The 21,649-nt window shown below is 35.5% G+C and overlaps 1 protein-coding gene, 1 non-coding gene and 1 pseudogene across 2 annotated transcripts in view; 2 read left to right on the plus strand and 1 right to left on the minus strand.

The window, feature by feature from the left end:
- The window catches only part of DACH2 (dachshund family transcription factor 2), a gene marked incomplete at its 5' end in the record, with an annotated part of 657,629 nt that overhangs the window by 465,481 nt on the left and 170,499 nt on the right, over positions 1-21,649 (plus strand). The gene's annotated exons all lie outside the window — the stretch shown is intronic.
- LOC115284503 lies at positions 1,834-1,909 on the plus strand. Its single transcript, XR_003905249.1, has one exon. It is a non-coding gene; the product is annotated as a small nucleolar RNA SNORD55/SNORD39 (small nucleolar RNA).
- LOC115283635 lies at positions 11,171-12,180 on the minus strand (annotated as a pseudogene).

Below are 21,649 nucleotides of genomic sequence, written 5' to 3' on the forward strand. Positions count from 1 at the left end.
TCAGGGCTCCCACCCCTCTACAACACCCATTATCCTTTCTCCCCAAAATTACATCTCAAAATTACATCTCAGCACCTCCTACCTTCCATGATGTGGCCCTCATCTCCCTCTAGTGGTGCAGTTTGTTCTGTTAGTCCTCAGATCAATTCCTTGGGTGTTCAGAACGATTTGATATTTATCTAGCTGTGTTCAAAGGATGAAGCAAGCATAGGGTTCTCCTACTACTCACCTATCTTAACTTTACCTTTAGAGTATAAGATATTTTGCTGTGCTGCTAATAATTTTGATAGCATGTGTCATAATAAATAGAAGACTTTGGGGGTGTTGGTCAGTAGATACAAAGCGAGAAGAAATTGGAACAGCATAAGCCACACCAATGGGCGCCTAGATATCCCAAAAGCAAAAGTTAATTAATGGTTGGAACAGAGTCTTTGGAAATCTGTGAAAAGCCGCGATATTGAATATAAAAGAGGCTCAATAAAATCCAAAAATGCAATATTAGAATGGTTAGTAAAATAAGCAATGAAAATAATATATAAGAACAAATGTAGGCATATCTACATTTTTTTCCACCTATTTGTGGAAGTGATCAGAGAATCTTATCATGTCTTAATTGAATTTAGTTATACAAATTATATACTGAAATAAAATATTTTTAAAGAAATGGGTACAATATAAGATAGAAAGGAAACAACCTTTAAAGTAAAATACTAAGGAAGAATAAGGGTGGGATTGTACTTTTAGCCATCTAAGACATCATTAAAAATATAGAATTGGAGACTTTATATATTGCCAAAAATTCCCTAAAATAAATGACAGATTTCCTAATTTTATTTGGACTCATTTATGGATCCACTCAATCTATCTTTTCTTCTTTGCCTACTCTGTGGCATGGCTGTTAAGGAGAATTAGACATGCTCTATTCCTTGGAGACACTCATAGAACTGTTTTGAAGATAAAATAAGTGATTCAAAAGGGCTTTCAAAAGTTAATGTTAGGCAAATACTAGGCATTTTTTACCGTAAACTTACAGTAGGTGTGATGATTATTTAATAAACTTGGATAGTGTATACAGATATTTCATTTAAGGGAATTAGGCCTTGTGACCATCGTTTATAATTTTTAAGGTAATTCTGGGAAATGTATGTGAAAGGAAAAGTTTTTAGTAAGATTTTCTGTATAATGCAATAATACAGTTACATAGATTATACAGAACTTTTTTGTTTCAAAGCAGTTTATGCTCTTATCTCATGATTTTATGTTGTGAAAATCAAAGACCATTATGGATGTGAAATATACATAATAAATTATAATTGTCACATATGTGAGGGGTGATCGTTTGCTTATTTTAAGAATTAATATTGTTTTTCTCTCTTAGGAGAAGTACCTCTTTCCTATCCCCTGTAAAATCTACTCCACTTTGGGGTGCCTGGGTGGCTCAATTGGTTCAGCCTCCGACTTCAGCTCAGGTCAGATCTCACGTTCGTGGGTTCGAGCCCCATGTCGGGCTCTGTGCTAACAGCTAGCTCAGAGCCTGGAGCCTGCTTCCGGTTCTGTGTCTCCTTCTCTCTCTGCCCCTCCCCTTCTCATGCTCTGTCTCTCTCTGTATCAAAAATAAATAAAACATTAAAAAAATTAAAAAAAATCTACTCCACTTTCCAGTTTGAACTGATCCCTACCCTGCTCCTGTGCCCTAGTACAGACACAGCTCTCTACCTACCTTTTTGACTGATGAACAGAAACAGTTTTTAGTACTTCAACCACTACACAATAGGAGGATCTTTAACACTCATCTGTATGAATCTGTTTCCTCCATCTAAAAAGTGATCATTTAGTGGATGATGACAGTTTGGTAATGTAAATTCCTGATTGTGCAGTGGGGAGCCAACCTCGGAGGGCCTAACATGTGAGGGAAAGAAGGATCATTTAAAATGTTTCAACTGAAATAGACTGCTACTCTAAGCACAAATGAGAATTTGTTGTTTCTCTTATCTGTAACATGAAAGAATAGGATATGAACAATGTATGATGACCAAACTAATCAGCATATTTTTATTTACCCTTTATTGTGGTTCAGTTGTTTTTTCTGTGGAATCAGTGCTATGTAGCCATTTGGTGAAGTTAGAATTGTTGGTGACAGAAATAAATGGGATAGGGCGTTTTCGAAATGATATATTAAAGATATTAATAGTAATTGACTCACAACTCAAATTCTTAATGCATATTCACTTGAACTGAATTGTTTCATTTTTTGTGACATAACAATTGAATTTAATTAAAAAAAACCTATGTCATATATATCAATTACTATAAAACGGACTGGAAAAAGCTATAAATAAATATAATTATTTTTTCGCACTACCATTCTCAGTGATCCTAATTTTATACATGTGATAGTTTCTAATTCAATTAGGATCAGCTATATTCCATATTAGTTTGTCTGTTAAAATCCATGCATTGTACTAGAAAAAGAAACATTAACTTAATATCAATTTCACTAGTTTTAGCTCATTAACTTTGACAGCAAAATTGTTTTAGAGGAAGAGCCTTGGATAATTTTGTTTCTTACATAATTCCCCAGAACTGTAAAGTTCCCCAGAACTTGTTGCAACCCTCTGCTCTTTCATTTTCAGTCTCAGTGAAAGCCAAACTTCATCATTGGTTCATTTTTACATGTGCATTCAGAGGACATTGTTTATTGCTGTTGTTTGAAAGGCACTTTACAGACTCTCAGAAGAGAAATCACCTGCCCCTACCTAGCCACAATCACTCATTTGCTAACTTGGAAAGCCACAATTCAATATAAGTATCCAAGTGCTCTATCAGGAAAGAAAGGTGTAAAGCCTCCACTGTAAAGCTTGTTCTATCTTGAATTGAGTTTTTGCTGGTGTATATGTATGGTTGGTTTTTATCTTTTACAGCTGATTGGCAAAAAAAAAAAAAAAAAAAACACAGACTAGAATGATGTTCAGTGTAAATCAAGACCCACCCATTAAGGTGTTGAAATTATTAGGATAAATAACATCACTATGAACAGAAATATTTTGGGTATCCAGTGTTTATATTTTCTAGCTTAGGAATGACTTATTGCATGAATTACAAATCAGTTACTTTTCTGGATTTTGGTTTGTCATATTTGAGAAATGAGGAAAATACAAGATTCCTATTTCATAAAGAAATAGTTTTGAACTAATTTTGTACACTCTGGGCAATGTGGTCACATCATTTTCTCCTCTCCCATCGGTATTTGCTTAAAAGAAGTATCCCCTACATGCTCAGGTAAGCACATCCTAATTCTAAATAATTTGTTTCTTATAACCAAATGAAGTATCCAAAGACTATTGTGTGTTTTTTTTCCCTTTTACTGTATTTTAAGATTATTTAAAATGTAAAAATATGTAACATATGTGTAAATTATAATGTATAATAATATAAATGTCAGTGAACCCACCATGCAATTCAAGAGCTAAAACTTTTTCAAAAATTAGCATTTATTTATGTGCCCATTCCTTTTTTCTTTTTTTTTTTTGTAAGAAAATAGTTTTTATTTCCTCTGCATCATGATTTTTGCTTGTTTTTTAAAAAATTGTTTATTGTCAAATTGGTTTCCATATAACACCCAGTGCTCTTCCCCACAAGTGCCCACCTCCATTACCACCACCTCTTCCCCCCCCCCCCACCTTCAACCTGAGGTTCATTTTCAGTATTCAATAGTCTTTCAGGTTTTGTTTCCCTCTCTCTCCTCAACTCTCTTTCCCTCTTCCTCTCCCCCTGGTCCTCCATTAGGTTTCTCGTGCTCTCCTGTTAGACCTATGAGTGCAAACATATGGTATCTGTCTTTCTCCACCTGACTTATTTCGCTTAGCATGACACCCTCAAGGTCCATCCACTTTCCTACAAATGGCCATATTTCATTCTTTCTCATTGCCATGTAGTTCTCCATTGTATATATATATACCACTTCTTCTTGATCCATTCATCAGGTGATGGTCATTTAGGCTCTTTCCATGATTTGGCTATTGTTGACAATGCTGCTATGAACATTGAGGTACATGTGCCCCTATGCATCAACACTTCTGTATCCCTTGGGTAAATCCCTAGCAGTGTTATTGCTGGGTCATAGGGGAGTTCTATGGATAGTTTTTTGAGTAACCTCCATACTGTTTTCTGTCCCTTTTCTTATATTTCTGCCTCCCTCCCAAAGATAAGCCCTCCCCCAAAAATTTGTGTTTAACTTCTTGTTTCTTTACACTGATTATTTGAAATGAATATGTTCAGGAGTGACTCACATAATTATAGAATGTCAGAGCTGGAATGAATCTGGGAGAGTATTCACTTCCACTCTATTATTTTATGTAAAGGGAAATTGAGACCCGTGGGAGACAGAATGAGGATGTATTGATTTTGGATGGGAATTTGATCATCATTTGGGAGCTGGGAAATATATTAATTAATCTATGTGTCTACTGTCTATTCAGTAATAACTGCAATTATAATAATTTATATTAAAATATTCAACAATAAAACATAAAACTTCTGCACAGTGAAGGAAACAATCAACAATATTAAAAGATAATTTATACAATGGGAGGAGATATTTGCAAATGACAACTTATAAAGGGTTAGTATCCAAAATCTATAAAGAACTTATCAAATTAAGCACCAAAAACCAAAAAATCCAGTTAAAGTGGGTAGAAAACATGAATAGAAATTTTTCCAAAGAAGACATCAAGATGACTAACACACATGTGAAAAATGCTCAAGATCACTCAAAACCATGATGAGATACACCCTCAAACCTGTCAGAATTGCTGCAATTAACAACACGAGAAATGGTGGATGTTAGCAAGGATATGGAAAAAAGAACCCTCTTACAAAATTGGTGGGAATGAAAACTGGAGCAGCCACTCTGGAAAACAGTATGGAGGTTCCTCAAAAAGTTAAAAATAGATCGGCCTTACAACCCAGCAATCACACTACTAGGTATTTACCCAAAGGATGCAACAATACTGATTCGAAGGGGGCACATGCACCCCGATGTTTATAGAAGCATTATTAACAATAACCCAGTTATGTAAAGAGCCCAAATGTCCATTAACTGATTAATGGATAAAGAAGATGCAGCATATACATACAAAGGAATATTACTCAGCCATCAAAAAGAATGAAATCTTGCCATTTGCAAAGATGTGGATGAGGCTAGAGTATATTATGCTGAGTGAAATAAGTCAGAGAAAGCAAATACCATATGATTTCATTCATATGTGGAAATTAATAAACAAAACAGATGAACATAAAGGAAGAGGGAAGAAAAGGAGAGGGAGGCAAACCATAAGAGACTTTTTAAAAATGTTTTTTTTAATTTATTTTTGAGAGACAGAGCTAGAAAGTGTGAGCAGGGGATGGTCAGAGAGAGAGAGAGATACAGAATCTGAAGCAGGCTCCAGGCTCTGAGTTAGCTGTCAGCACAGAGCCCAATGCGGGGCTCCAGCCCACGAACCATGAGATCATGATGTGAGCTGAAGCTGGACGGTTAACCAACTGAGTCACCCAGGCGCCCCAAGAGACTTTTAACTATAGAGAACAAACCAAGAGTTGATGGAAGGAGGTGAGGAGGTAGAGGCTAAATGTGTGATGGGCTGTGATAAGCACTGGTTGTTGTATGTAAGTGATGAGCCACTAAATTCTACTCTTAAAATCAATACTACACTATATGTTAACTAACTAGAATTTAAGTAAATAAATAAATAAATAAATAAATAATAAAATCTTGGAAGGAGAAGCAATCTTTTCTCAGATTTTAAAGTTAAAGTAAAGTTAAAGAAAATAGTAACAAAACTATGTGTTGTGCTTCTCAAATCATCATTATTTGTGATTTAAAATTATGAGATCCATTTAGAGTGTCATTGTAACTACTGTATTGTAAATGATGGAAAATAATTGCATATGTTAAAGAAATAGTGTTATATTCTAAAAAAATAAAAAATAAAGTTACAAAAAAAGTAATGTACAGAATTGTTGAATCACTAATATTGTACACCTGAACTTAATGTAATACTGTATATTAACTATATTGGAATTAAAATTAAAAACAAAAAAATAAAATAAAATTATAAGAATTATGTAATAACATATTTACAGAAAAACTGCCTATATATCACAATTGTATATATTGTATCTTAGTCTCTGAATTCTATTATATACCTGGAGTGTCAGCCCCATTAAAAACTTTCAAAAGTTTAGTAACTTCCTTTAAAAGACACATCTCAATGAAATATAATTTCTTTTTTTATTTTTTTAATCTTTAGATTTGAGAGAGAGAGAGAGAAAGGGAGAGAGAGAGAGAGAGAGAGAGAGAGAGAGAGAGAGACAAAGTGCAATCAGGGAAGGAACAGAGATAGAGGGAGGCACAGAATCCAAAGCAGGCTCCAGGCTCTGAGCTGTTAGCAGAGTCCGAAATGGGCTGGAACTCATGAACCGCGAGTTAATGACCTAGGCTGAAGTCAAGACGTTTAACTGACTGAGCCACCCAGGTGCTCTAAAAATAATTTGTAATGAAAATGTTAATCTTTTCTGATTTTCTTTAGAATTTTATTGCTGCATACTAATGTACTAATGTGATAAGTTAAAAGTGCATGTGTGGGTATTTGTACACACAATTACTGTATTGAACTTATGCAGTAATATAATTCTAATGAAAATCAAAGAAGATATACATATATACAGATAAATATCTATGTATATAAACACACAAATATATGTATATACAAAATTGTATTTCACTAATTTAAATGTGTATAATAATTTCAGACCGGGTAAACACATTAATTTCCAAAACAGTCCCTATATTGTAGCATATTCTTCCTTTGATAGCAGTCATCTCTTCATAGAATTGATAATCCAAGACTTCTTTCTGATGGTTTCTCATTGTCACACTCCTTTCCTTGGTTACTGGATTCATTAAAGGGAAATTATGGATAAAATGGCATTCGTTTAACTAAGGGATATTATAATAGAATATTACACAGCTATGAAATGGATGAGATCTTGCCATTTATGACAACATAGACTAACCTAGAAGGTATGATGCTGAGTGAAACAAGTCATACTGAGAAAGATAAAATCATATAATTTCGTTCATATGTGAAATCTAAAACAATGAAAAAAACAAACATAAAGAAGAATCAGACCTATCAATAAAACAAACTGATGGTTGTGGAGTGAATGGGGAAAACGTGTGAAGGGGAGAGGAAAACACAGGCTTCTAGTAATGGAATGAATAAAGCATGGAATGGGACACCTTGGTGGCTCAGTCAGTTAAGTGCCTGACTCTTGGTTTCAGCTCAGGTCATGATCTATTTTTTTGTGAGTTCAATCCCCACCTCGGGCTCTTTGCTGACTGTGGGGCCTGTTTAGGATTCTCTCTCTCTGTCTCTTCCTCTTCTCTAAATAAATAAATAAATAAATAATTAATAAATAAATATAAAAGGCACAAAAGGGGAAAAAAAGACCAATAAATTTTACTAAAGTTTTCCAAACTATTTTTTGAAAGATGGTTCTCTTTTAAGTTTACTTATTTATTTTTAAAGAGAGAGGTGAGAGAGTGTAAACAGGGGAGCAGAATAAGGAGAAAGAGAGGGATAGATCCTAATCAGGCTCCCCACTGCCAGCATGGAGTCTGAGGTGGGGCTCAGACCCCTCCAACCGTAAAATCATGACCTGAAACGAAACCAGGAGTCAGACATTTAACTAAGTCATCCAGATGCCCCAAGTTTTCCAAAGTCTTAAAAAGACATTGGTACTTTGTAAACACACCACAATGTGTTTCTAGTCATTTATCAACTGAGGCTATTTAAACTGGAGTTTCTTACTCTCCTACTGAGGAAATTAAAGGAATTCTGAATTCTTTTGTAAATTGAAGATTTAGTATTTGATTTATCTAATCTTTATAGTTTTGTCCACAGCTGAATCTCACTAATTTGTGTTAATGGGGAGATATTAAGTCTGAAATATAGATCAGCACTGACCAATAGAACTTCCTGTAATGATGAAAATGATTTTCCATACTGTCCAATATGATAACCACTAGACACCTGTGAGTAATAAAGTGCTTGAAATGTGCCTAGTGTTACTGAGGAATTGAATTCTTTATTTAAATTATGTATATACACACACACATATATAATTTATATAGAAAATGTGGCTAAAGGCTATCATACTTTGCATATCATAAAAACTGAAAAGATTAATTTGGTGATATTTAAGAGTTAAGGATGTAACTGTAAAGAGTCACACTACTAGACATGTTTACCTGAGTTGATGAGCATTTGTAGTTAATATACTCTTTGTTTTAATGTAAATAATTTTAGGCTAGTCTGTTATGTGAGCAAAACATAAAAATTGAGAAAAGTGATTATTTTTTTGCTACAACACTTTTTATAATGTGGGAAGGGACACATCACCCTAAACTCTATTAGTATAGTTACATATTCTAAATTTATTAGTGTCGATTTATTGTTTTCTTACATGGACTAGCAATAGAGAGATTGGTTTTACCAATCTCTAAAGATCCATTAGAGCTGGTTTGTAAAGCAGGCCATACTTTTTCATTGAACACTCTCAAAATGATTTTTTTGTTAAACACAAGAAATTGCAAGAATAATTTCAATGACAAAGTTGAAGAAAAGATACTTTGTGAAATACTGTACCACAAAATATTTAGTTCCTATGATAGCATCATAACTAAATACCTGGAATACCCATTTCTGTAGTTAGGATATTAGAATTAAGTTAATCCGTGCCTAAACATTTTCTGTAGTTAACTTTTTACTGAGTTGCCATTTTCATTTAGGAAGCATAACATTAATGACTATAATGACCTTAATATCATTACGTAAACTTTCATTCATGAAAATATTGGTTTTGTCAGTATCTAAAGATCCATTAGAGCTGGTTTGGAAAGCAGGCCATACTTTTTCATTGAACATTCTCAAAAAGAATGCTATTTGCGGACTATATTCCTAAAATTAGAAGAGAAACTTCTTTTCATTGATTCTGAATAATTCTCTTGGCTTCTAACTATGTAAAAAAGAAAACATTGCCCTTCTATCCTAAACACTGGACCAAAATTAAGGTAAAATAGATCCTCAGTGTACTCAGGTTATAAACAGTAGCCTGACATCAACTGAAAACAAGGAAATGGGGTGTAGGGTAGATTATTCCTAAAATATAGCAGGTCCTGTGTGATATGGACATTAAGGGACCATGTTAAAACAACCTTACCAAAACAAATAACTCAATCATCAGAAGTGAAAAGTGAATTATCAAGTTTTACTAAGTACAAGAGCTTTGAGAAGTATATATTTGTCATTATGGTTAATTTGCACATACCTCACTGAAGAAAATGCCAGGGGAGCTAGGCTGAGAACACAGCTGTACAGGAAGTTCAACTAATTGCCTTTCCATATTCAACCTCATTTATCTTCATTTCTTCCCAATTATACCCAATTATCAATAGTCTCTGTTGTATCAGAGCCTTAATCCCCTTTATTCGGGCAGCATTAGATAGTGACAGATGAATTCTTGGAAGGAGTCAGAGTAAATAGCCATGAAATGCCACCTCAGGCAGATGGCATTGCTCACAAGAAATGAGACAAAACATTTGGAATTTGTAACTGAGCATTGGTATGAAGATGCAAGCTGTTAATATTTTTTTAATAATCAAGGTACAGTAAAAAAGTAACCCATATTTTAAAGAAAAAATGCAAAGGTTCAGGTGTTCACATCTCAAAATATTAATACATTTAGATAGTATATTTCCACTGAGTACTATAGCCATGAAATCCTTTCATGTCATGATATTTTATGATAATAAATGTCCTACTTTCATTTGAAGCAAAGGAGAGATATTCTTTATTCAAAGAATAAAGAGTCATTTATTTTTTCCTACTAAGTAACAGACTGTGCAATATTGTTGTATCTATTTCGAAATTGAAAATATACTTCAACATTGGAACACAAACTGAACACCAAAGAGAAAAAAATCATGAAAAGACAGTTTGGAAACATCTAAATTCTTTATTTGGTAAAAATAAAAGTCATTTTTTATATCATTTACAAAATATCAGTAATAGAAATCTAAAAATTTTCATTTGATCAACAAATTTTTTTGTCTTGCCAAAATAGTTACATAGCAAGTATGTTTTTATGACTTTGATCTTCAGAAGCATATTATCTATACATATTATTACACGATGCAATGGATGAACAAACAAACAATAAATATTAACTTTTTTTCCCTTACAGAAACGGTTTTTAGTTTTTTAATGAACTTGTAAACAAAAAAGCTCCCATTTCAAAATAAAAACAAAATCTCAGATCATATAGATGTTTACAGTGACTTCATTTATCTAAGCAACATACATACATGTTCAGTTGTAAGATGTTAACTAAATTTCTGTGACAAATATGCTTTTTTTTTTAATACCACGAACATTATAGAGTTAATGCAGAGTCTTAAGGATAATCTAGTAGTCACTAAGTTTTTCCTAAGTCTTCACTTTAGATGCTGTTATTTCTAGCACAGGTAAGAAGGCAGTCTTCCGTATGCTCAAACACTGGAATCTTTGGTAGCTACCAGATCAAGCCGGCTTGCAAACAAGAAGCCAACCATTTTAAGAATGTTCTAAGTGGACAACTTGCAAACCCCAGGGGTGGATAAACCCTAAGAACGCACAATTGTGAGCATTGACAACTATCACAACAGTGGCTGAAGACTGTTCATGCCATTCATCTGAAATGAGATCTCAAAGCAGTATAGTTCAAAATAAAAGATTTTAACAAAAAAAATGGCATATGCACAATTTCTCCACCAATCTGTGTGTGTCAACCATTTAGTTAACTTTTCTACTTGAAAAAATGCAATAGAAAACTGGACACCATGTTTCACTATCTCAGTTAATATTCACAATTACAGCGGCTACAACTCGGGACGCGGCAACACCACTGCTGCCGGGAGCCAGTATGTACTGAAGTGAAGTTCTTTACATCAAGGAAGTGGTTGTTCACATCCACTGTCTAAGTGTACACATGAGCTACAATTCCTAGATTTGGGGAGAAACAAGTGCTGCTCCAATCATCTGCCCTGCTTCTTCAGTTCCTTGATTCATGCTTAGAAATCTTTCATGTTACTCTTGGTTTTGTCAGTTTGCTTGTCTGTGGGGGTTTGGGCCTGCTGCCCCGGACCACTTGAAGAGGCTGCCCGCTGTGCTGCTTTCTGCTTTAACATTGTCCAATCAAACGTGTAGTCATATTGGTGATTCAGAGTCCTGAAAAGAATGCAGAATAGCTGCCTCAGATACATGTAATCCGGGGCTTCCTCAAAGCGCAGCCCACTACAATAGTTTAAGTACATGGCAAATTCTGCCAGAAACCCCTCACATAAAACTTCAACAGGAGTGGACATCTTCTTTTCACTTATCTTTTCATATTTTGGTTTTTTGTCGCAGCCTTTAGTCCTTCCAAGGCAGGCTTGTTCTATTAAAATACATCAAAACATATCCTAATGATTCCATGTCATCTCGGCGACTCTGTTCAATACCAAGGTGCGCTCGTGATGCTAGCATATCAGGCAGTGCCAGTGAGATTTTTATCTTCTCTGTAGGGTATGTGTTGCCTTGTCCTGTTGTCTCTGTACTTTTTGGCCAAACCAAAATCAATAAGGAATAACTTATTACAGTAACGCCCAATACCCATTAGGAAGTTATCTGGTTTAATGTCTCTGTATAAAAATCTTTGTATGCACATATTCAGTTCTACTGATTATCTGGTCAGCTAACATAAGTACAGTTTTCAATATGAACCTTCTTGAACGAAATTGACGAGGTCTTCGAGGCTGGGTCCGAGAAGGTCCATAACTAGCATGTTGTAGTCTTTTTCCTGACCATACCACCATATGTGGGGGGTGCCAACCCCACTTTTAAGAATCTTATAGAGTTTGCTTTCGTACAGCAACTGGGGATGCCTGGCCTTCTGCGATTCTGGCTTCACTGCCACTTCCTTGCCCTTGGTAATGTTGATTGCCATATATATGTCCCCGAAGGAGCCATACCCGATCTTCCGTACAAGTTTATACTTCCCTCCGACAATGAACTCGGCCTTGGAGCCGCTGCTGCTAGCCATCCTGAGAGACGAAGATGGAGGCTGGGGCCAAGCTCCAACACCTCTCGGGGAAGGACAGAGGCCACAGGGCTCATCCACCAAGCAAGGCTCCAGAGGAGGGCGGCAGGAAACGGAAAGAGCTGGCTCTTTCAAGGCGTTACAGGGCCCAGGATCTGTCAAGGGGAACCCGATCACCACCGCTCAGTCAGGCTTCTTTTTGCCAGGCCACAGCTTAGGAGGGGGTTCTCGCAGTTACCAGGCTGGGACACTTGTTTTTGGGCGACTGCTGCTGCTTTGCTTTCACGGCGACGTCTCGGGCCAGAAAAGGGGCGCGGTGGTTTAGGGGAGCAATACCGCTGCCACCGCTGCCATCACTGCCAGAGGTTTCCGCCCGGAGGGACCAGTGTCACTCCACCGACGCCACCATCTTGTTACTCCAGCTCCAGGCAACACCAAATATTAACTTTTAAAATGAAATGCAAAATAATAAAATAGGCCACCTTAGTGTATTTTATTATCAAGCCAAAGATATTTTAGCAAAAGCTAGTGGATATATCTTTGACCTTTTCTATAAAACAGCACTGCTTAAAGAGTAGGTATCTGTTTGTCATACATACACTAGATGCCAAATTCAATAGAATGACCACAAATGTTATCCCCTTGGTGAGTGGTAGAGAAGGTGGAAAGTGGGCAAAACCATGAAAACTATGAAGCTGCCTGCTTACATGGTTCCAATTACCTATGTCCTTTTATATACTTCCCTCCTTTTAAAGTTTTATTTATTTATTTTGAGATAGAAATAGCACATGAGTGGGGAAAGGACAGAGAGGGAGGGAGAGAGAGAATCCCAAGCAGCATCTATGCTGCTGTCATGGAGCCTGATGCAGGGCTCAATTCCAAGAACCCTAAGATCATGACCAGAGCCAAAAACCAAGTCAGTTGCTTAAGCAACTGAGCCATTCAGGAGCACCTTATACACCTCTTCTTAAGCTATCCTGGGCAACTGTATCTTACATCATTTTCTATCTTCTACACTGACCTATGCAAGTTACATTCCAGAAACATTCCTTCTCATCTCAATTTCTTCAATAGTTTAAATTATGAAATATTCACTTTATAAAATGTAACTAGACTGCATGAAGTAAACATCTATGAATTGAATTGTTAGTTGAGCGTGGAAAATAATTTCTCACCTTTTCTCCCCAAACTTACTCTTTAGGTTTCTTAATTTGAAACCCAAATTCCAAGGCTATTTTGTATTGTACACTGCTAACTTGGATCAGGTTAGGAAATTTGTGTGAAAGCATAATTATAAATTGTCCTGACACTGATCCATCAAAAGTTCATCCTGCTTTTATTTATAGTTTGAATCTTTGCTCTTTTCTGTTCTATAGCCTGGGAAAAACATATTATTACTGTAGACAGCTTAATGCAAAAAAATATTTTAGACAAATCCAAACTTTTAAGATGCCTATAATATTAAAATGTCAATAACTCTGGAGCTACTATTATTTTATAAAATTTTGAAAAGTTAGTTTAAAATTTATTAATGTTTATTTATCTTTGAGATAGAGAGAGAGAGAGAGAGAGAGAGAGAGAGAGAGAGAGAGAGAAAGAGAGGGAAAGAGAGAGAGTGAGAGAGAGAAAGGGGCAGAGAGAAAGAGTGAGCCGCAAAATCTGAAGCACGCTCCTGGCTCTGAGGTGTCAGCACAAAGCCCCACGTGGTCCTCACACCCATGAACTGCGAGATCATGACATGAGAGCCAAAGTCTGACACTCAACTAAGCCACCCAGGTGTCCCAAAAAGTTGGTTTTAAAATGTAACAAACTATATATACAATGAAGTACTACATGGCAATGAGAAAGAATGAAATCTGGCCATTTGTAGTAATGTGGATGGACCTCGAGGGTGTCATGCTAAGAGAAATAAGTCAGGCAGAGAAGGACAGATACCATATGTTTGCACTCATAGGTCTAACAGGAGAAACCTAACAGAGGACCATAGGGAGAATAAGGGGGAAAGAGAGTTGGGGAGAACGAGAGACACAAATCATGAGAGACTATTGAATACGAAAAGGAACCAGGGTTGAAGGGGGAGGGGGTGGGGGAGGGGAGAAGGGAGTGATGGTCATGGAGGTGGGCACTTGTGGGGAGAAGCACTGGGTATTATATGGAAACCAATTTGACAATAAACTATTATTTTTTAAAAATGTAACAAAAATACGTTGCTTTCAGTGTGAGGCATAGGTGATATTTTTTTTTTTTCCCAAATGTATTCATCATGCCAGGTTGTCAGCCTTGGAAACAAAAGTTTGTAAATTGGCCAGACATTTTTTGTTACCTTTGCTACATTGCCAGCCCCAATAAGCTGAGCCTGTGTGGTTTGCCCGTGCATATTTAACCTTTAATCGTTACAGGAATGAATCTGAGCATAATGGTGGTTATGTGTTGGGATTTAGTAGGCTGTGAACGATAAATAAAGATCCCATTTAAATCTAAATTGAATTATGCAACTGAATAGGCAAAATAGACTCATTTGTTTAAATTCTATTCCTTCCTTTCTGAGCATATTATATGTACCATAAAAAGACCAATTCAAATAATTTAATAATGTAAAATTCAATTTTTGCATTAAAATTACAAATATATTAAATTATGTTAATTTTAAGATCAATTTTGTACCTCCATATATTGCTTAAATTGGAAATTAATATTGAAACATAACTAAGGATTTCTAAAACTTTTCTAACTTTTGCACTACTCCTTAGAAACTGGTTCTTATTGCAGAATATATAACCATATTTTTGAAACATCTGCCTGTTATATATATACATGTGCAGCTGTATGTGTAGTAAAAACTTGAAGCTAAATGATTAACATATTAATTATTTTTACACAGTATTTTATTTATTTCTTTGAAAAAAGAATAAACTGGACACTTTTTTTTTTAACTATCCTGCGTAGGGTGCATTGAATAGCCATTTGGAGAGCAAGTAAACAGTGCTTTTCCTCGATCACATGAAAATTTAGTGTATATCTTAGCTACATTTCCCAATTATTTTATTTCAAAACTCATAGTGTCTTTTCCAATGAGTACATTTATTTTAATTATTTAATTCATAATGACTGATTTCTCTTGGCTTTAAAACTGGACATTTCTTTACCTAGAACTCAAGTTCATACAGAGTTAAGTTTATGTGTTTCACACTAATAAATATATATGTATGTCTGACTCCATTCCATCATGCTTGGTAGGGTTTTCTTGAATTTGTTTCTTTATGATATGGTAAACATATGATATCAAAAGAATGCAGCTCTGAAAAGGATGTGTTCTTTTATTTTTCATTTAAGAAAAAACCAGTCTTATTTATAATGTCTGTCCAGTGCACTACATGAAAAATAATTCCAGCTGGTTAAATAGAGGTTGGAAATTGAGATTAGAAAAAAAAAACTATCCATATAGTTTCTCTATTTAAAATATTTTTGTTGCATTTTGATTTAAACATATTTTCATTATTTTAAGTCCATGGCTTTTAGAATCTTTTTTCTGAAAATTAAAACACTGTTTTGACAATTAATATTGGATGTAGTAATACTAACCTTTCCACCTCAATTATTCTTTTTAACTGTGGCATTAGGTTTTATATGGCCTGTCCTCTTTTCAAAAGTGATTGACATTCAAGAAATGCCATTATGTTCCCACTTTTTTTTTCTTTTCAGGCATCAACTTGGTTTTTTTCCTCTTGATTCTTTATAGCCTCACCCTTGTTATCAAAATACAGAGGAAATAATATGCAGACATAGAATACATGGCTTATATATATATATATATATTTTAATATCTTCTTTTAAAAGAGGGACCTGAGTACAAATGTGGTTTTCTGCCTACTTCCAGTTGAGAGGTTTACTTTGAAGGGATCCCATTTCATGACTTAAGGATTTGTTCGGTACAAAATCTCAGCTTAGGCTCATAAGCCTGTTTTTGAAACTACCACTTTTTCAATTTTCTTCACAAGTGCCTTATTTTGCTCCTTTGAGTTGAAACAGTATTGTGCACATTCACAACCAAAGCTTCAGTTGAAAGTATATATATCAATATGCCTTGTACAAACAATCTTGACAATATTGGCTTAATGTGCATATTCTGAAACCTGTTTTGGTTCACTGTTTAGTTAATAGCTGTGTGAGCATGGGAAAATTACTTAATCTTTTTGGGAACAAGTTTTTCTCTATAAAGTGTGACTGATTATAATACCTACCAGTTAGAGTTGTTGTGAGGACTAGATGAACAATGTTTGGCATATATCAAGTTCTCAAAATCTTTGAACATTTTTCTTGCACATTTTAGGAGATATTAGACATATATTGTAATTTTTTTCTAAGTAAATATTAGACACATATTGTAATTTTTTTCTAAGTAGTTACCTATACCTACCAATTGTAGTGTTAATTACTCAACATAGAAATAAAGTGCATTTATGAACCTCTTTGATATCAGCATATTCATTTCATATATCCCTATATGAAACACAGATCTAGTAAATATTTCTTGTCAATTCTATAGTTTTACATTTCATTTTATAATTATTCATTTATGTCTTCTACACCATTTCCGTCTTTTATGTTTTTGTTTTCATCTTTTAAGAGCTGTGTTCCTCAACGCTCTCTTTTTTCATCTAAAATAGATTTAGGCGTATTCACTCTAATGCTTCAACTTAAATTATATGTCTCTTTCCCCTTCTATTACTATGCTAGGTTCCTGCCTTGTATTTAAAACTATCATATTTTTCCCAGTTTTATAGGTTTTCATAAATTTGAGTCTTTTGCTAAAAGCCTTAAAATATAATCTTGTTTCTCTAATGTAGATTTTGGTATTTATTTTAGTAAAAATTATTTTTCCTAGAGAAATGCTCCTCTCCTTTGTGTATTTTGCACTTTTAAATGGTCTGCTTCTTTCTTCTCCTATTTTTATCATATATTTCATTCATTTTAGAGTGACATGAAAACTTTTGAAAAAGGTTATGATTCATTTTGTCTAATAACATTCCTCTCATTTTAGTGTTAATTCCATATTATTAAATATCTTGCTTTTTCTTATGTTACTTCTTTCAAGAAATTCTAGTATTAATACCTATTGTCTTCCAGGAAAACTCAGTCTCCCTTGTACAGACAGAAGGAGAAAAAAATAACCATCTTCTGCTTGTCCAAGATGAAATCATGATATACATAGTTGCTTAGATCTCACTTACCCTCCTTAACATACTTGGGGAATTTTGTGTGCGTGTGAAAAAAAATATACACTGTCTGAAATGCCCACTATTATTTTCTTCTTACATCTGCTTTCTGAAACAAAGTTTGATTTAGTTAGTATATCTTTTATGAAAAAATTTGGAGTATACATTTCAGTATCCAAGGGAATTTTGTTGTATAAATATAAATGTATTCCTTCACCTACATGGTGACAAGCGTATATTTTAAGTATGACTGATTGACAGACTGGGAATTGCTGAATTAATGGGCACATTTCAAATCTTTGGCATGGCTGACAGTAATTATATTTGCTGAACCACTTGGTATGTTGTTGGAAGTAGCCCAACAAAGTAATTTCTCGAGTTTTCTATTTTCAATGTTTTAACATACTGGATTATACAGTTTATTTTAAGGACAATGTATTAAAATGCATATTGTGATGCCAATAAATGTGCTACCTGCAAAAATAATGGAATTTTACCTTTGTGGATAATTTAATTCTTGGAATCACTAGTGGTCTTCATCATATTGGTAGTATTGTTGAAAAGGTACTTATCCTATTGACAAGTTAATGATATTAATAATGTAAAAACACTTTACTTTGTCTTTTATATTCTACAATAATCTAAATGATAATATATGTGATATATTAATACCTAAATGATAATATATGATATATTAATAGTGCTTAATATATCCACAGATATTGTTTAATCTTTATGACAATCATAGAGTAAGTAGATATTACTGTTTCTATATTTGATATCAGGAAATGATGACTTAAGGGGCTTTAATACTCTTTCAAAACCTGTAGCTATTAATTGTGGGAGCCAAAATCCAACCCTATGTCTGTCTTTCATTCTAGTATGCTATTATAATTTGGGGAGAATATAGTCCCTCCCTCTCTATTTTTTGTCTGTTTCTATCTGACACTATATTTCATAGACCATTGCCAGATCACTACTGCCAGATATAACTCTAACCTTAACGCTTGAAGGCTTAAATAGACAGGTTTGTATCCTAACATGAAAAGCTGTTGCACAAGTAATAATTAACTCTCTTCATTTGAAAAAAAAAAAAAAACATCAAAATGGCTTCATTTTAATTTTCTGGGCAAACATAATTCTATTGTCTAGAGACCAATTTATGAGTCCTCCCAAATAATGTTTTGATACTTGCAAAGATTACTCTGACAAGAAAGTATTAATGTTTGTGGGATCATGTTGTATATGTATAATATCATACATACTAATCAAAGGAACACATACAATAATTGTGTATATCACCATTGATGAACTAAAAAAAAAAGATGAATTATTCTGTTCCATTCCATGTAGCCAGTCATGTATTTTCCTATTAGGTTTCATTTATTAACTGCAGAATTATTGATTTTTGGTTAAGTAACAATGTAATAGAAGCAGTACATAACTTAGGTCAACAGTACCTTTGTATACCATAAATCTAGTGTGTAAGAAAATAAAAATTGAAGGTTATAAAATTTCATATTGTGAATGCACATTTTGAGAAGATTTCTGATTGTGAAAATAAATTTGTGCTTCTTTAAAATTTAATTTTATTTAAGGCAGTTCTTTAAAATCTTTTGTTCATGCATTCCATCAGATAGACAGTAAGCATGCTCTCTTAGTATCCATAAGTTGAATTATGAGTTATATACATGTGCTAATGTTTGTACACAATATAAAAATCAAATGATGAGCTTAAGATTAAAAAGATGAAATCTGGCCATTCGTAGCAATGTTGATGAACCTTGAGGGTGTCATGCTAAGCAAAATAAGTTGGGCAGAGAAGGACAGATACCATCTGTTTTCACTCACAAATCGAACAGGAAAAACTTAATCAAAGACAATGGGGAGATGAAGAGGGGAAAAAGAGTTAGGGAGGGGAGGGAGGCAAATCATGAGAGACTCTTGAATACTGAAAAGAAACTGAGGGCTGAAGAGGGAGGGGGATAGGGGAAGGGGGTGATGGTCATGGAGGAGGGCACTTGTGGGGAAGAGCATGGGTGTTATATGGAAACCAACTTGACAATAAACTATGAAAAAGTATGATTTTAACAAAAGAAATTTATTTATTAATTATATTAAAATGTTAAAATATATATTACTAATATCTATGAGAACAATCCAAATAATCTGTCCAATTTGAGGACCTCACAGTATTTTTACTTCTTAATGGAAGTGACAAAAAGTTCCTGCAAGATGTAAAAGTATCAGCTCTGCTATTTTATTGTTAGTCCTCTGTGCTTGCATTATCTTCATAATAGTTGTATTTTGTTTTGTTGTCCATTAAATAAGAGTTATTTTAGTTAAAAATAATGGAACATATATGTCAATATAAAAAAAAAAACCCACAAACAATGCAATTAAAAAGTGGTTGGGGCGCCTGGGTGGCTCAGTCAGTTAAGCGTCCAATTTCAGCTCAGATCATGATCTCATGGTTCGTGAGTTCAAGCCCCACATCAGGCTCTTTGCTGACAGCTAGCTCAGAGCCTGGAGCCCATTTCAGACTCTGTATCTCTCTCTCTCTCTCTCTCTCTCTCTCTCTCTCTCTCTCTCTCTCTTTCTCTCTCTCTCTCACCCTCCCCTGCTTGCGCTGCCTCTCTCTGTCTCTCAAAAAATAAATAAAAACTATTAATTTTTTAAGTAGTCAGAAGGAGTTAAGATAATAGGAAGCCCCTAAGCTAATCTCATTCTTTGAATACTGTAAGATTTAATATATGGAGGCAGAGATGAGAGGAAAGAAAGAGACCAAGTTATGGAGCCAAGAAAGCCTTTATTGAGATCTGCAATTCCCGGGCGAGGTTCCGTGACTCCGGGAGTGGGGAGTCAGGGAAGTCGCACCTGGTACAGGAGGGGCAAGGTATTTTATGGGTGAAAGACTTCCGGTCCGGTCCTGGGAGGGCAGACCACCAAATAAGGGCACTTTAGGGACGTGGCGGGATGGGACAGGTTGCCTCTTCTGTCAGGGTGGTGGGAAGCTGGGGCTTCATGATTGGCTGTTTTCAAACTGGCTCGGAACATTCCAGGTCTGCAGGCTAGGGGTGGGGGTCATAGGTGCATGGTGTTTTTCCAACCCACAGCAAAATGGCTGCTCGGTCACCATGCCAAGGTGACTCCCAAGGTGACTTTTACAAATAAAACTATCAAACCATTCTGAATAAACCTGGGAACTGACAGGACAAACTGTACAACTAGAAGGAAAGAGGAGGCCACATCAAGAAAGTTAGGAAGTGTGGAGATGTGATTTTGGGGGAAAAGCCTATCTCAGATGCTGTGGAGGGGAGGGAACCTTGGCAGAGAAAAATGAAAGAGAGAGAATCACACAGGGAAACACACAAGGAGAACACTTCCCCAAAGCCATTGGGTGGGAAAATGAGAGGAGTTGATTTTCATGAGTTTTTGCAACCAGCAGGACTTGGAGACTAGACATTTCAAGGCCAGTGGACTTGGATTGGATAGAGCTCTGAGGGTCCTGTGCTGTTCCTGGAGAGAAGACAGGCAAACAATCCAGGGACAGATGGCATCTCTGAGGAATGCCCAGGGCACACAGAGGGATGATTATTTGCTCTTCTTGGAGTGCATCCCTGAGAGATAGTGTTCACAGAGATGCCTTTCCAGGGACAAAGGATCTGGCTGGGGCCATTTTCCTCCCCTATCCCTCAGCATGAATGCAGGGCCACCTGCCAAAGGCAATTCTGCCTCAGTACTGGCTGCTTAGCCTGCTTATACCTCCTGTGCTCTGGCACATCTGTCCTTCTCAGTCAGATTTCCCTCAATTCCAGCACAGCAAGACCCTCCCCCCAAAGACCAGCACAGGTCCCTGTCCACATCACATTACTAAAGCCTGGAGTTAAAAAAAAAAAAAAAGTCAACAAGCTTGGCTGGGATAGAGCCCAGAGGGCACTGTGTTAGTTCTGGAGAGAAGCCAAGCAAACAACACAGAGGTAGTCAGTGTGAAACCAGCCATCAGAAAAAAGCCTGGGACACACAGCAGAGAGATTATTCCCTTTTCTCAGAATACTTATCTAACAATAGCAAGCACTGGGACTCTTCTCTGGGGATACAGAAGGAGCTGGCACCATTTACTTTCACTACCCCTCCACAGAAACACAGAACCACCTTTGTTAAACAGCACATGTCAAACACTGAATGCCTAAGCTGCCTACCGCAGGTCCAACATCCCTGCACTCTTGCAATTATGCCCCCTTTCAGTCAAGTTT

This window comes from Suricata suricatta, chromosome X (assembly GCF_006229205.1).
Source record: "Suricata suricatta isolate VVHF042 chromosome X, meerkat_22Aug2017_6uvM2_HiC, whole genome shotgun sequence".
Taxonomy (NCBI): Eukaryota; Metazoa; Chordata; class Mammalia; order Carnivora; family Herpestidae; genus Suricata; species Suricata suricatta.